General features: G+C 40.6%; 1 long non-coding RNA gene across 1 annotated transcript in view; it reads right to left on the bottom strand.

Moving 5' to 3' along the window:
• The window catches only part of LOC150056610 (uncharacterized), a 138,816-nt gene extending 121,822 nt beyond the window's left edge, over positions 1–16,994 (bottom strand). Inside the window, exon 1 of the long non-coding RNA XR_016537279.1 lies at positions 16,923–16,994. This is a non-coding gene — a long non-coding RNA (uncharacterized LOC150056610). The remainder of the gene's footprint in view (positions 1–16,922) is intronic.
• Between the last annotated feature and the right edge of the window lie 595 nt (positions 16,995–17,589).

The raw sequence follows: 17,589 nt of genomic DNA, 5'->3' as shown, positions 1-17,589 counted from the left end.
TGTACTCTATCCTCCACTTTTAACGGGTCAGAGAGTACATGTTAGTTCAGAATGGTTTCCATTACAGATTAAAAAGTACAGTCCAGGGGAGAGGGTAATGGGTACCAAGACATGTGAAAGGGTATCAATGTATGTGAATTAATGCACCTTCTATCTGGCAAATATCATGTAACCCTTTTATTAATTATAATAAAAATATATATAAAAAATAAAAAATAAATAAAAAAATAAAAGGTACAGACCAAGGGGGCAGGTAAGAGGATATCAGGAAACAGTAGAGCCAGGGACTGAAGAGCACTCATTCTGTTTTTGTTCAGGTATAATATCAAGCACTCCAAATCCTTTGTGAACAGGACAAGGCAAACACACCAACAAGCAGTTATCCACTGGCATCAGATTTTCTCCACACCCCATCCTATCATGCTTCCTGCACCCCATCAAAACTCCCAAGGGCCTGCAAGGCTCCACATACCATGCTGCTGTGAATTACTAAGACATGCCTCTTCTAGCACCTGAAAATAGGATCTGGTTGCTAGACTAGAGCTGGATAGTATATCCCAATTTGGTCTCTTAGAACATCTCATCTTCTGAGGCCTTCCATAATGTAAACCACCAGGATTTATTCACCCTGTTTCCCATCAGGCTGAGAGCTTCCAGATAATTGAGTAAAACATAACAGGTTGTCAAATTACCTCAAAACTTCCTTTTCAAAGATTCACAAAGAGCTCCTTCCATTTAGTTTGTTTTAGACTATATGCCAAGCGAGCACAAAGCCCCGAGTTCAAACCTCAGTATCTCCTCCCAAAAGCTTATGTTTGCTTGAATGCATGCTTGAAAGCATGTTGCATGAATCAAGAAAGTCACAGAGCATATACATCTAAAGGTATTTTTAAAATTCAACCACAAGCCAGGTGTGCTGGCTCACGCCTGTAATCCTAGCTACTCAGGAGGCTGAGATCTGAGGATCGTGGTTCAAAGCCAGCCTGGGCTGGACCATGAGACTCTTATCTTCACTTAACCACTAGAAAACTGGAATTGGTGCTGTGACTCCAGGGGTAGGACAGTAGCCTTGAGCTGAAGAGTTCAGGGACAGTGCCCAGGCCCAGAGCCCAAGCTCCATGACTGACCAAAAAAAAAAAATAATCTACCACATCACTTCACTAGCTTTTCATTCACTCATTGCTATGAGCAAAACGTCAATTGTGATGGGAACCAAGACATGTGAGAAGGTATCAATGTAGGGGAATTAATGCACCATCTATCTGGCGAACATCATGTAACCCTTCTATTAATTACAATAAAAAATATATGAAAAAAATTGATAACCAATTTAAAAAAAGTCAATTGTGCAAGGCTGCAGCAGGGGCTGTTGGAACTTGAATGTTTGAGTATGACTAATAAGTTCTGAATCATTTCTAGCATAGTCTTAGCCTAATATCGTTATGACCTAAATCACCTGGCTTGCTAGCCTGTGCTAACCAAATGCATCATGTAATTATGCAGTATCAAATTTTGCATCCTTTGGGCACCCATATATAACTTTTCAACAGCAGCAATATGGAAGATGTAATCTGGAAATGTAGAAACGTTAGGCCTCAGTTCCAGCGTTATACTTAGTGGACAATGTACCAGCAATAAGGAAGGGAATAAAAATAAAATAAGGGAACAAGAAGCATTGCCAGTTGAAAGCTTTTTTTCCCAACTCTAGTCTCCTACTCCACTTCATCCATTCTGAACTGCTTACCAGTAAAACCTACTCTACATTAGCTCTGAATACATTCATATTTTAAAATGTCCAGTAATAATGACGCCCCTTAGCAGTTAATTGGTTGTGAAATGCTTTCAAGAGCTTTATGACAGAAGGAAGACACAATTAGTTATTATTAGATCATCCAATTCATTAACTTTAAAGGGCAAACACAGCCTTGCTGTGAGAAAATAGACTTGTCAGGTGCTACTCTCTGGTATTAGCAATGTCACTGCCTCACCAGAAGGGAATTTGTATATCTTGTCACAATATGAAAATGTAGTTGCGAGAAGAGTTATTAGTGTGTTCATTACAGGGGATACTCTATCTAAAACAGAATTTACCCATCATATCCAATACGCAAAACTCAGATATGAAGGCTTTTTCACCGCTTTAAATATCATAGGATTAAAAGCAAAAAGGAAAACCATGAGTTTGACCCTGCTGGAACTCCATCAGAGAGAGAGAAAGGGAGAGAGAAAGAGAAAGAGAGACAGAGAGAGAGAGAAGAGAGAGAGAGAGAGAGAGAGAGAGAGAGAGAGAGAGAGAGAGAGAGAGAGAGAGAGATCTGAAAAGAAAAAGTTCAAAGAAATAAGTCTAAAGAGAAGTAATTAAACTACATTTATGAAATGATCTTTCTGTATAAATTAGTGATGACATTATCCTACTTTCTGTTTCTCGAAATATCTTTATAATAAGAAGTCTCTGTCTTCCTTTCAGCTCACTTTTGAGAATAGTTTTTGCTACTTACCTTTATACACATCCTTTCTAAACACTGAGCACTCTGTAGTATCGCACCCCATCCTACTAAGCACAAGACCCTGATGAGTTCAAACCCAGTACAGCCAGAAAAAAATATTTAAAAAAAATAATGAATAGACAAATTAAAAGTAGGACATATAGACTGAAAAAGCAATGCCAAGTAGCCCGTTTTGTTTGTTCGGTTGGTTGTTTTGTGCTTTGTGTTGATGGTGGTGGTTGGTTCGAACACGTTCTCACTCTATAGTCCAGGCTGACTTAGAACTCATATCCCTCCTGTCTCTGTTTCCTGAGTGCTATGATTACAGATATGTGCCACCATGGCTAGGGAAAAGAAATTTGTGGTTAAAGACATGACTTAGGTGATCAGAAACAAACTCATTAGCTGCCAAGTTCCAGTACTGGTCTCAAAAACAAATAACTAACTAAATAAAATAATCTACCTTATAACCTGGCTTATGGAATTATAACCTCCTTACTATTAAACAATAATTTTAAAAAATTAAAGCATTTTGAGGAACAATCCAGCCTAGCAAGTGCAAGGCCCTGAGTTCAATCCCAACACGAAGAGAGAGAAAGAAAAAAGAGGAAGGGGAGAAAGGAAGAAAAGAAACCTGGAAATCAAAGTTTTTGATCTTTAATTTCATTTATCCCATCGATTATAAAGCTGGGCACCAGTAGCTCATTCCTCTGTTCTCATCTACTTACAATCACAGTTTGAGGCCAGTGTGTAGATGGGAGTGAGGGAGTGGTTCATATGACCCCATCTCAATCAATAGCTAAGTACTTCTGTAGTGCTTCTATTATTCAGCTATGGTGGAGAGCATAAATAGGATTGTGGTGGAGAGAGCAAGAATCTATCTCAAAAATTACTGGAGCAATCGACAGCCTATAGTCCTAGCTACTTAGGAGGTTGAGATAGGAAAATCAAAGTTTGAAATCAGCTTGGGAAGAAATTTCTTAGAGATCCCAAGCGAAAATGATCCTAGGCTAAAAGCATGGCTCAAGTGGTATAGTGCCCGCCATGAGCAAACAAGGCAAGCAAGAGCTCCAGGCACTGAGTTCAAGCACTGGAACTGATGAGAAGGAGGATGATAATGATGAGGGGGAAGAGGCATGTCTCAAATGGCAGAGTGCCTGCCTAGCAAAGCATAAAGTTCTTAAGTTCAAAATTCCAATGCCACAAAGAAAAGGGCAGAAAGTTTTCTGAAAGTGTTTCCATATAGACTTCCCTACAGATATATACATATATATCCCATCTACTTGGAACTTACCTAGGTTCTTTGATTTCAAGGGATGCAAGGGACAGACAGGTACTCTGCCATTCTAAACTAGGAGATGGAAGGAATGGAACTAATCTTAGGGATTCTTACATGCAGGGACTCAAATGCTCTGAGGATATGTTAGTTCACTTCTCAGGGTGACCAAATTCCTGACAGAAACAACTTAAAGGAGAAATGATTTATTCAGCTCACAATTGCAGAGGGGTCGGTCCCATGTCATTGGGAAGAACATCAAGGTAGGAGGAAGATGTGGAGAAGGAAGATGTTCACTTCATGGTGGACAGGAAGCAGAGACCAAGAAAAGGACTAGGGACCAAGTATTACATCCAGAACTCATGCCTCCATCCCCTCAGCTGCTTCCTTCAGCTAGGCTCCGCCTCCTAAGGTTTCCAAAACCTCCCCAAATAGCACCCACAGATGAAGACCAAGCCTGTGGGGGAAGTTTCATATTTAAACTACAACAGGGGACTTCACCCAATCTGTCTCTTCTTCTTTCTACATTTTGATTTCATGGAAAGTAGAATTTCTCCATATGGTACAGACTTGGGATTATAGGCTTATGTCTTAGTGATTCTATGGGGAGGGATTCCTCTCACAGACACAGTTGAAAAACTCCAAGGAAGCTTGCTGGTGGGCTTATCTTGAGCCACATCAGTATTCATAGACCTATCTCTGAGGGCAGTGGAAAAGTATAACTTTTGCAATTGCTCCTCATGACCACATAGGAGAGTTTCAGTAGAGGAACCCAGAGTCCATAGCCACAGCCATACAACTATTGTATTGGAAGGTACAGGTATTTTCAATGTCACAGAAGGTTGAATAATTAATAATTGCCATTTCAGATCATCCCTTTCTTTCAATCTGCTTTGAGTTTGAGTGGGTATCTGACTTAAGAAAACCTTCCCTGGGGCAGGGAGTTTGGCTTAGTGGTAGAGTGCTTACCTAGTACGCATGGAGACCCAGGTTCAATTCCTTGGTACCACATACATAGAAAAAAATAGCCAGAAGTGGTGCTGAGGCTCAAGTGGTAGAGCTCTAGCCTTAAGAAAGTCCAAGGACAGTGCTCAGGCCCTGAGCCCAAACCCAGGACTGGCAAAAAAAAATCCTTCCCTATAGACCTAGAAATAATCTCATTTTTTCCTTCGCCTATTTATATTAATCTACCTGGAAATCTTTTTGGTGACTGGTATGAAGTAAAGGTCTAGTTTAGTGCTTTTCCCTGTGAATGACTGTCTGGCCAAATCTATGCTTTGAAAAAATCTATTCCTTTTGCACTGATCTACCCTATTAGTATTATGTCTTTTTTGGGGGGGGGGGGTAGGTCATGGGGCTTGAACTCTGAGCCTGGGTGTAGTCCATGAGCTCTTCATCGCAAGACTACTGCTCTACCATTTGACCATAGTGCCACTTCCAGTCTTCTGGTAGTTAATTGGAGATAAGAGTCTCATGGACTTTAGTGCCCGCGCTGGCTTGAACTGCGATCCTCAGATTTCAGCCACCTGAGTAACTAGTATTACAGGCATGAGCCACTGGTGCCTGGCAGTACCAGTCTTCTGTATAGTTGAGGCTACTCATGAGCTCTTTTATGTATTCTATTAGTTTTTCAACTTAGATGAATGCAGCCTTTAGTGAGTATTAATTCCTCTTCCCCTTCTCAAACCAATCTCATCAAGGGGCTTCTTCCATTCTCTCCCTCCCTCCCTCCTTCTCTCCCTCCCTCTTCTTGTCTACCTTTCTCCTACTAATGCCTACATCCCCGACAGGAAATTTTTCAACTCCTCTTTTTGACTAACAGGCTTGTTAAAGACAGTTTAACAAAATTAATACCAGGAAGCTGAAATATGTTTTGCCTGGGGATTGTAGGGCTTAAGGAAGAGAAGACAGATGAATGGAGAGACAACTAGTACGTGAATATGGTCTTAAGTCTCAACGTACCATGTGTGGAGAGGGAGCTGAGTGACTTGAGTGGATGTGTGGGGTAGAGGTAGATGGTGCAGAACGATGGAAGGAACAACACTGATAAAATGTACCAATAAGTGACATATTGAATTGAAAATATTTTTATAAGAAATGAAATGCCTGCTACTTGTTCAAAGGGGTTTTGTTATGTTGTCTCACACATGCTCATACCAATCACAGGTTCTACACAGCCTTCACAAGCTCTCTAGATATCATTTAGCTCTTCTGAGTGGATGTCCTTTCTAGTCATGGCATGATGCCAGGGGCCCTCTTGCATGTCAAGGCCACAGTGGTGTGCCCTGATTACCTAGCCCAGCAGTTTTTCTACTCTCAATAGCATATTCTACATCCAAATCCAGAACACCTAGAAAATCCAAGTGGGGCCTGAATATTGACATATTAATGGTGTTCTTTATCAAAATCAAACTAGAAAGTGCTCACATTTTATCTGAATTCCTATTCTTTCCCCAGGCCAATCAGTTTTCTAAAAGAAATGTGGAGCAAAAGAGAATCATTAAGTTTTTTTTTAAAAAAATCTATCCATTCTAATCACTTTTCAAACTTAGGCAGAATGATTTTCACAGCTTTATTCAAGTTTGTCAAAAAGTAATTTTCTACCTAATTTACTTCACAGGATGCAGACCTCAGAGGATGGAGAAAAGACAGAGAATGATTCTCCCAGGGCTTTCTTCATCCTGGTTACTCTGAATGTGTCAGGCACCAAGGACAGAGGCCGACTGGGTGCAGGGGCAGACTGACCCACCAGGAGAATAGGAACCAATTCTCAGCTGGCTGATCCGTTAACTCCAGGCAGAAATACTGGTTCCCTGGGGGCTATGACACAGCTAAGGGAAAGAAAAAAACAGTGTGACTGCTTGTTTATACATGGTCAAACGGAAGGACAAACCAGAAACCTTAAGTAATTTATGATAATGCAGACATAAGTAATGAAAGGAAAGCAGGCAAGTGGAATATTGTGACTTTCTCCTGCAGTGATCTCTCGGTCTCACTCTCTTTCCCCACACTCAGGTCCAGGGCCAGAGCACTGCCTCTGGGCCACTTTTGCTTTAAGGCTAGAGCTCTATCACTTGAACCACGGTGCCACTTGTGGCTTTTTCTGTGATTAATTGGAAAGAAGAGACTTGGCCTTGAACCCTAGTCATCAGGTCTCAGCCTCCTTAGTAGCTAGGATTGCAGGCACAAGCAACTGTCCTTTTCTTTCTCTTCCTCCCTCTTCTTTTAAACCTGTCCTGGGACTTGAACTCTAAGTCTGGGCTCTGTGAGTTTCATTTTTCTCAAGGGTGTGCTGTACAATTCAGAGCCATAGCCTTCCTTGAGGCTTTTTCTGAGTAGCTTACTGGAGATAAGAGTCTCACAGACTTTCACAGACTTTCCTGCGTAGGCTGGCTTTGAAAGGCAATCTCAGATCTGAGCCTCCTGAGTAGCTAGGATTATAGGCATGAGCTACTAGTGCCTGGCTAATATCAAGCTTTTCCCTACCAATTTGGGCTAGTTCCTATAGTGACAGGTTTTCCTTACTATTTCCAGTAGGGATGTTAATTTTATGTACATACCTTTTATTCCTTGAATATTGCTAGCCCCATATTATAGATTTCTCTGAGCTCTACCACTTTGAACCACAGAGCCACTTGCGGTTTTCTGGTAATTAATTGGAGATAAGAGTCTAATGGACTTTCGTGCCTAGACTACTTTGAACTGTGATCCTCAGATCTCACCCTCCTGAGTAGTTACGATTACAGGCATGAACCACCAGTACTGGGCTACATTATACATTTTTATTTTACTTCTACCACAGAAACTCTACTACACAGCACACATCTGTATCCTAGCCACTTAAGAGTCTAAGATCGATGAATCATGGTTTGAAGCAAGAACAAGCAGTCAAATCCGAGAGATTCTTATCTCTAATTAACCAACAAAAAAAACCAGAACTAGAAGCTTGACTCAAGTAATAGAGTAACAGTAAAAATGCCAGGTGAGAACACAGGTCCAGGGTTCAACTCCCATTATTGATATAAAACAACAATAACAAAACTTGTCTTCCTAATTGACTCCCAAAGTCGTCATCTCCCCTACTTAGCCTGCAGTCAACATCCTTTGAGTGTTTCTCCAATATTAGAGCCCATACTACATCCTGTTCTGGCTCAGAACTAGATCAAATTCACCATTCACCTAAGTAAGTTTTCACTTGGCAATTAAAACCTCAACCTCCACCCATCATGCGTGAAGGAACAGCCACCGCAAAGAAACAATCAGTTTAATGCTCAGGTTCAGTGTGGAACTCGGCCAAGAGGCTTCTTTACTCAGACACAAATATGATGGGATAGCATAACTGCTTCGAAAAACCAAATCCCACCACAGACAAGATATGTATGAAAGAAAATTGTTCAAAGATCACAGCTGAATTGTTTGTTGAAAGGTATTATAAGCTACAGTGGAAATATAGATGTTTATCAACATTTTTAATTATTTATTTTTATTTAATTTTATTTAGTGGTAGGATGATGTACAGTGGGATTACAGATACATAAGTAAGACAATGAGTAAATTCCTTTATTTTTTCTTTCTTTTTTTTTCTGTGGGTCATGGGGCCTGAGCTTGGCCAGGACACTGTCCCTGACCTCTTCAGCTCAAGGCTACCACCCTACCCTTGAGCCAAGCCCCACTTCCCATTTTCTAGAGGTTAATTGGAGCTAAGAGTCTCAGGTCCTTTTGTGGCTGGGCTGGCTTTGAACTTTGATCCTCAGATCTCAGCCTCCTGAGTAGCTAGGATTACAGGTGTGAGCCACTGCACCTTGCCTTAATATGATTTTTCTCCAAGTTTTTCCATTTCCTTATAAACAGGGTAATGTCATTCTTTCTCATGGAAAGTTATGTTTTTCTTGATCCATTTTCTTGATCCATTCATCTACTGAGAGATATGTGGGTTAATTCCATATCTTAGCTATTATGAAAAATGCTGCAATGAATACGGTTGTGCTGGTAGCTTAGTGTGGCTTTGTGATCGTTTGAGTAAATAAATGCCCAGGAGTGGAATTTCGGGGTCATACAGGAGCTCTATGTTTAGTCTTTTGAGGAACCTCTGTATTGCTTTCTAGAGTGGTTGAAGCAGTTTACATTCCCACCAACAGTGTACTAACTTTCCCTATTGGTCACATCCTGCCAGCATCTAGTACTATTTTCTCGATAATGGCCATTCTAACTGGGGTGAGGTGGAATCAGCATATGGTTTTAGTTTGCTTTTTTTTTATGGCCAGAGATGTTGAACATGTCTTTATGTGTCTATTGGCTATTCTGATTTCCACTCCAGAGAAGTCTTTTTTTAATTCTGCGGCCCACTTATTAATGGGGTGGCTGTTTTTTTTGAAGATTTCTTATTGTAGGATTTAATTTTTTGAGCTCTGTCTGTGTTTTTCATATAAGGCCCTTGTCTATTATATAGCTAGTGAAGATCTTTCATCTGAGGGCTTTCTATTTATCTTGCTAATTATATCCTTTGCTATGTAGAAGCTCTGCAGTCTAATGCAATCCCATTGGTCCAACCTTTCTTTGATTTGCTGTGTTTCTGGATTTTTTTATGTTTATTTAGGAAGTTTTGAGCTGTGCCAAGGATCCCTAGCATATTCTCTATCCCTTTTTGTAATATTATCTGCTTTTACCTTGAGGTCTTTGATCCATTTGGAATAGGTCCAGGTGCAAGGTGAAATATACAAATCTAACTTGTTTTCTACATGTTTATAGCCAGTTCTGCCAGCAACATTTGTTGCTGATCATTTTTGCTCCCTTAAAAAAGATTAGATGGCCATAGGTCTGTGGGATCCTTTCTGAGTCTTCAATTCTATTCCATTGGTCCTCAGGCCTTTTCATGTGCCAGTATCAAGCTGTTTTTATAACTACAGCTTTATAATAGAGTTTGAAGTATTTAGTATTGATATTCCTCCAGCACTGTTCTTCCTGCTAAGAATTGTTTTTTGCTATTTGGAATTGGGGCTTCCTGGTTTTCACTTTTCACCAGTAAGTGTAATGCTAGCTGGAGGTTTGTCATATTCAGTCTTTATTATATTGAGTAATGATCCATGGATTCCTAGTTTCTCCAGAGCATTCATCTTAAAGGTGTGTTGGATCTTTTAACACCTAGCTTAGCAAACTATCTCTCTTGGCCCCTTGGCTCTAATAAATTGGCCTTATGAAATGGCTCAAATCAGAGCATGCTGTAAAAGTTAAAGCCAGCATTCCAGGAGGGCTTCTCAACACCAAATCAACCATCGACACACTAGATGTTTGGAAGAAGTGTCCTGGGAAACAGCAGAAAGAGTAAAAAGTAAAATTTGGTAGTTTGTGAGCAAGAGAAGAGAAAGCATTTATGTTTTCACATTTGCAGCTACCAATGTAGGTGACACTCAGTCCTTGTACTCCGCAAGGATAAAACGGGAGCTCTTCCTTGTCTGAACTCAGAATTTTCTCCGGGCTCTTTGAACAGAAGGAAATCTCCATTCCACTTCTCTGAGCACTAACCACTTTGCATGTGTGCCTTTCTTTCCCAATTCTCCTCACTTGTGTATTTCAGCCTGACCCTGCATCCCTGTGGTCTGGAACAAAGAGCAGAAATGAAAGGACTGGAATGGGAGAGCAGGTGGCAGGGTTATTCTGTCATGTGAGCAAATCACCCACAGCCACTCCCTAGGCCTTACCTGCGCTCCTGTATGTTCCTATGTACCCGGCATTCTTGTGTGAGAGGCTCCCCAGATCGCCTTGTTTTATACTAGTGGGAGTCACAATTTAACTAGCTGTGGAAGTTCTCAAGTAGTATAAGAGAAAACCGGTAAAGGTAACTTGCTGGTTTCGGTTTGGTTTGGTTTGATTGAGACACAGTCTCACTGTAGAGGCCAGGCTGTCCTCAAACTCTTAATCCTCCCAAGTTCTGAGATTAGAGGCATTTACCACTATACTCACCTTCATGGTAAATTCTTAATGTAGATTAAAGGAAAATGGGATAATCTAAAAAGAGTTCCATGAGCTAGAACATTTGAAATAAACTTGAGTGTAGAAGAGATGAGTTATTGTAACTTATTTCTGAAGAAGCGCTGAGATACTGGGAGGGCTGGGCCCATGATTTACATTCTACCATATTTACACCTTTTTACATGTTTTGGTTTCTGTACTTAGCTTTTTTAGTTCAAGGCTGGCACTCTACTGCCTGAGATATATCTCCACTTTTGCCTTTTTGTTAAAGATTACTTGAAGAGTTAACTTATTAGTTAACTGGAGTTAATTGGAGAGTCTCATAGACTTTTCTGCCCGGGTTGGCTTCAGACTTTGATCCTCAGATCTCAGCTACGTGAGTTGTTAGTAATTATAGGGATGAGGAACTGGCACCTGGAATAAATATATATATATATATATACATACATATACATATATATACACATACATATACATATATAAACATATATATGTAGTCCATTGTGGGACTTGGACTCTGGGCCTGGGCACTGTCCCTGAGCTTTTCAGCTCAAGGCTACCACCCTACCCCTTGAGCCACAGTGCCACTTCAGGTTTTATGGTGGTTAATTGGAGATAAGAGTCTCATGGTGGGAGGGGGAGAAATTTTTTTAAAAAAGAGTCTCATGCGAGGACTCAATATTTGCATACCCAATGCTATGGACATGGTAATGGAAATATAAACATAACTATATAGACATAAAAACCTATGACTCTATAGACATAATTTTTTATTTCATAAATTAATATGTTTCTATGACATACAAACCCTTAGCCTAATTTGGATTAAGTTCTAAAAACTAAGTCCCAGTGATTGTAATATAGAGATTCCCTTCTTGAACACTTGTTTGTTAAACTTGTCATTTGAAATATGATGTAAAAATCAATGTTAATAAATTATTTAATAAAAAAAAGAGTCTCATGGTATTTAGTGCCTGGGCTGGATTTGAACTGTGATCCTCAGATCTCAGCCTCCTGAGTAGTGAGGATTACAGGGGTGAGCCACCACGCCACACTATCTTGTATATTTTTTTTTGCCAGTCCTGGGCTTGAGCTCAGGGCCTGAGCACTGTCCTTGGACTTTCTCAAGGCTAGAGCTCTACCACTTGAGCCTCAGCACCACTTCTGGCTTTTTTCTATATATGTGGTACCGAGGAATCGAACCCGGGTCTTCATGCATGCTAGGCAAGCACTTTAACCACTAGGCCAAACTCCCGGCCCCTATCTTGTATATTTTTTAAGGTTGGTTTTAATGGACCTTGAGAATCATCCTGATGAAGGGAAAATGTAAAACCTGACTTTTCTAAAATGGAAACCTAGCCATTATTCATCTGTCTCTTCATAAGACATCCAGTTCTCCTCTCAAATGGAGGTGACTCATTTTGAGAGGCAACTCATTTCCTGTGTTTGCTCACAGATTTGGCAATGGAGTGGGGAATGAATGGGGTTCATATTCTTTATGTTTCTTCCAACTCATTGCTCAAACACTTGGCATAAAAATTTCTTTTTCACTATACTTTCCCTCTCGATACTCCAGGCCTAGGAACAGTGAACATTGATGGAGGTTTACTAGCTCCACAGCATTGCTGAATGTTCTGATGTAATCTGTTGTGTTCTGCTCTGCAGAACTGCACAGCCTGGATAAATTTATAAAGAAAGTCATTACAATTGTGAAATCTGGGAAGTTCAAGGTCCAGGGGCTCACTTCCAGTGAGGATACTTGCTGCATGATCCCACAGTAGAAGACTGAAGGGCAAGAATGCTCATACGGGAATCAGAAGTAGGGGAAATGGACTAAACATCCCTTTATCAGGAACCTATTGTGATGGTTAACTGACCCATAGGCACAGTAACTGCATTAATTCATTGATGAGCACTCTTGACATCTCCTGAAGATCCCACCTCTCAACACTCTTTCTTTCTTTTTTCGGGGAAGGTGTAGGGGAGTCATGGGGCTTGAACTTTGGGCCTGGGAGCTGTCCCTGAGCTGTTAGCTCAAGGCTACCACCCTATCCTTGAGCCAAGCCTCACTTCCTGTTTTCTAGAGGTTAATTGGAGATAAGAGTCCCAGGTCCTTTTGTGCCTGGGCTGGCCTTGAACCTTGGTCCTCAGATCTCAGCCTCCTGAGTAGTTAAGATTACAGGTGTGAGCCACCATGCCAGGCTTCAACACTTTCTTTTTGTTGCTGTTGTTGTTGTTGTTTTGGGGGGATTGGGGACGGGTTTCAACACTCTTCCTTAAAGACTAAGTTTCCAAACTGTGTACTTCAGAGACTCTATTCCCAACTATAGCATCTTACAACTATATCTTATTGTCAGGGTAACATTTTGAATGGTTACAGTTACATTCATCAGGTAGTGGGTGCATTACTTCTTTCTGTATTAGCAAATAAAGTATTTTTTTGGCAATTCTGGGATTTGAACTCAATACTTCACACTTACTAAGCAGATACTCTACCCCTTGAACCACATCTCTAGTACGTTTTGTTCTGGTTATTTTCTTTTATTTTTTGCCAGTCCTGGGGCTTGAACTCAGGGCCTGAGCACTGTCCTTGAGCTTTCTCCAGGCTACCACTCTACCACTTGAGACATAGCACCAATTTCAACTTTTTCTGTCTATGTGGTACTGAGGAATCGAACCCAGGACCTCAGACATGCTAGGCAAGCACTCTATTGCTAGGCCATGCTTCTGGCATATACTGGTTACTTTTTTTGAAAGATTTTATTAGCACTGATTTTTCCATCATATTTCAAATGTCATGTTTAGCAAACTAGTATTCAAGAAAGGAATCGCTATATGCAATCACTGGCATATAGATTTTAGAACATAATAAAATTAAGCTGAAGGTTTGTATGTCATGGATACATATCAATATCAATTGATATAACATTATGTTTATAGAGTTTATATATCCCATCATAGATCTTTATGTCTATATACTTACGTTTTTATCTCCAAGACCATGTCCAAAACCTTGGGTACCCAGATATTGAGTCATCGCTCTTATATTGTTTGGACCTAATATCCACATATCAAGGAGATTACTTCTTTTTTAACATTTTTGGGGGTGATGTACAGAGGGGTTACAGTTGCATTCATCAGGTAGTGAGCACATTACTTTTTTTTAATTGTTGAGGTAATGTATAGAGAGGTTACAGTTACATTCACCAGATAGAAGGTGCATTATTTCTCACACATCAATACCCCTTCTCATATTTTTGTCCCTATTTTCCTCGCCCACACCTCCCAATCATCTTGTTTCCCCCTTCCCTTTCCTATTTCAAATAAACAAATAAACATATATACACTATACCAGGTAACAAAGTCAGATATAGTAATAATATGAGATTAACCAAAGGGCAAAAAAAGAGAAGAGTAATAACATAGTACATTAAGAACAACAATCACACAAGATACACAACAGACAAGGGCCTCATGTCTAAAATATATCTACAGCTAAAAATAATGAATCTCTCCAAAGCAAATCTTCAAACAACCATCCCATTAAAAAGTGAGCTAAAGACTTAAAGAGAAACTTCTCTGAAAAGGAAATAAGAATGGCCTATAGACACATGAAGAAATACTCCACTTCTGTGGAAATAAAAGAAATGCAAATCAAAACAGCTTTGAGATTCCACCTCACTCCAGTTAGAATGGCAAGGATCAAGAAGTCTAATAACAACAGATGCTGGAGGGGATGTGGCCAGGAGGGATCACTACCACACTGTTGGTGAGAGTGCAAACTTGTTCAACCACTGTGGAAAGCAGTATGGTGATTCCTGAAAAGACTAACATAGAGCTCTCCTATGACCCAGCAATTCCACTACTTGGCATTTCCCCAAATGTCCAGAAACAAGGACATCCTAAAGCCACACGCACAATGATGCAGCACCATTTACCATAGCAAAGATATGGAACCAACCCAAATGCCCTTAAGTAGACGATTGGATCAAGATGTGGTACTTACACACAATGGAATTCTGACATCGCCCCATTTGTAAGGAAATGGAAAGACTTGGAAAAAATTTAAGTGAAGCAAGCCAGACCCAAAGGAACATAAGCGCAATGATTTCCCTCATTTGTAATAATTAGTACATATCTAGGACTCTCCTAGCAGAGGATTACAATAGCTTAAAACCTAGGTACACAAGGTCATATAGGATGAGACTAAATGAAAGGAACTCTATTTATTCTATTTACACATATGAATGCTGAAACTAAAAATGTTAAGTGATGGCTTGAAGGCTAGCATTCAAATCTGAGCGTGTCCAAAACCTATGCTACTAATGCCAACACAACACTCCATTTTCTTCCTTCCTACTCATTACTATTGCCACATGTAACCTCTTCAGTTCACTGAAAACTTTTCCATTTCACATGCTATTTCCATATTCTCCTTTCCTCACTTTCATCATAGGCTAGGAAAGACATCATAGAAGGCATACATAGAAAGTGGAGGAAACACACGCACACGCGCGCGCGCACACACACACACACTCACACACGCTCTGACAGTGTATAGACTCCACTACTGAGAACTGTGCTCCTTTTGTTTACCATAACATTGAGCTTTGGCTTTCTAGGAATATCCCTAAAAGTCTTGCCAGAAAGAATGGAAAGGCCTACCTTGCAGATGTTTGCTATCTTGCATGAAGATCTGTCCATACAGATTGAGATGGATAAATGCAGAGTAGAATAGGAATTGAGAATTAGGAAAGAGTGGCAGGAGACAACAGGCTGAGACAGGGAAGAAGATGGGGATCAAGACTAAAGAAGCTCAGAAGGACAAGAGGAGGAAAGGGTCATGTCAGCCTAGAGTATGTGCTGTTAGGCCATCCATTACCGAGACAAATATCTAAGATAAATCAGTATTTTTTTTTTGAGTCCTGGGCCTTGAACTCAGGGTCTGAGCACTGTAAGCCTAGAGCTCTACCACTTGAACCACAGCACCATTTCTGGCTTTTTCTATGTATATGTGGTACCAAGGAATCGAACCGGTGTTCGTGCATGCTAGGCAAGCAGTCTATCACTAGGCCAAACTCCCAGCCCCAAACCAGTATTTTTTAGCAGTACTAGACTTAACTCAGGCCTTTGCACTTGAGAGGCAGGTGCTCTACTTCTTGAGCCATGCCTCCGACTCTTGTGTTTGTTTTTAAAATAGAGTTTCTTTTTTTTTTTTGCTTAAGTCGTCCCAGGCTACAATCGTATTTAGGTTGCAGCTGGAACAACACTCAGGCTCTAACACATACAGCTCCTTCTGCTGAGAGGGAGTTTCTGGAACTTTTAACTAAAGCTCATCTTGAAATCTCCATCCTTTTAATGACTGCTTCTCAAGCAGTGAGGTTTACAGATGTGCACTACCTATACCCAGGAAAAAATGTTACTTTCCTTCTGGCACTGCAGTTTGAATTCAGGAACTTAGACTTGCTAAGTAAACATTCTACCATATGAGCTACATCCACAGTTCTCTAATTTTAAGAAAAGAGAACAGATTTATTTCTGAATCACTGTGTGAAAGTTTCAGTCCATGATGAACTGAGCCTGATACTTTGGGGGCACTGGTGGCTTCCAGAGAGCAAGAAGAGAAAAATAAAGGAAGGGTATCCCATAATCCTTTTTTTGAAAGTCCCAGGCTTGAACTCAGGGCCTAAGCACTGTCCTTGGGATTTCTCAAGGCTAGAGCTCTACCACTTGAGCCACAGCACCACTTCTGGCTTTTTTCTATGTATGCGGCTCCGAGGAATCAAACCCAGGTCTTCCTGAATGCTAGGCAACACTCTACCACTAGGCCAAACTCCACTAGGCCCCCCATAATCCTCTTTGAGTGCATATCTGCCCCCACTATGATCTAAGACTTTGTATGTTTCTCCATTCTCAAAGGCTCTACATCTCCTAGGACAATTAGATATCACATTGGAGGTCAGAAAAACCTATGACTTGGAGCCATGGCATAGGAATGAAGCTCATAAGTGGCTGGTCTCTTTCCCCCTTCCTTTTCAACTTTCATAAAGCAATCACAGCAGCAAAGAAGTTAATCATCCCCTTCCTTTTTTCCCCTCTGTCTTTAACATATGGGTCATTCGGCCCAAATGTGAAATCCAAATTGTAGCTGAGCCTAGAATAAATACCGATGTCTGGGCTGCTTAACAAACCTTGACTTTTCACAGTCGTGGAGACAGGTCCAGTGGGTGGCTAAGCTGCTTTCTAGTTCATGTGATCTCATTGGTATGCTTGCAGGGCAGAAAGCAAGGGATAGGGAGCAAGCTCTCTTGCATTGCTTCTTGTAAGGGTATTGATGCCATCCCAATGGCTGTGCCTCCAGATCTCCTCTGACTCAGTCACCTCCCAGACACACACATCCCATTATCCCATGCCAGAGGTTCAAGTTTCCTTCTACAGCCTTTAACATAGGGGGAACACAGACATTTAGTCCACAGTGGAGATTTTTTTTCTTCAACTTTTTCAAAGCAATCACAACAAGAAAGTAAATCACTCTCTCTTCCTACTCTCTGGCTAATCAATAGCCTGAAAAGAAATAACTCAATTACTGTCTCCCTCTCAGCCAGTCCAATCAGCCATTCCATAATGACCAAAAAAAATTACATTCAAAGCCTGTGTGCTTGGAGGAAGTAAATAGAATAGAGCTCCTGTGTAGTTTTCACACTCAGAAGTGGCTGTCAGAACCTTACTAAGGAACACAGGAACACACACACACACACACACACACACACACACACACACACACACATCTAAATAGATATCTTTGTATCTTGAGTCTGTACAGATTGTCCCACACTTGAAAAATGTTTCAAGGTCTGA

This window comes from Megascapheus bottae, chromosome 12 (assembly GCF_031878675.1).
Source record: "Megascapheus bottae isolate mThoBot1 chromosome 12, mThoBot2.hap1, whole genome shotgun sequence".
Taxonomy (NCBI): domain Eukaryota; kingdom Metazoa; phylum Chordata; class Mammalia; order Rodentia; family Geomyidae; genus Megascapheus; species Megascapheus bottae.
The sequence above is the reverse complement of the archived record's forward strand: the minus strand, read 5'-3'. Positions and strand labels throughout refer to the sequence as shown.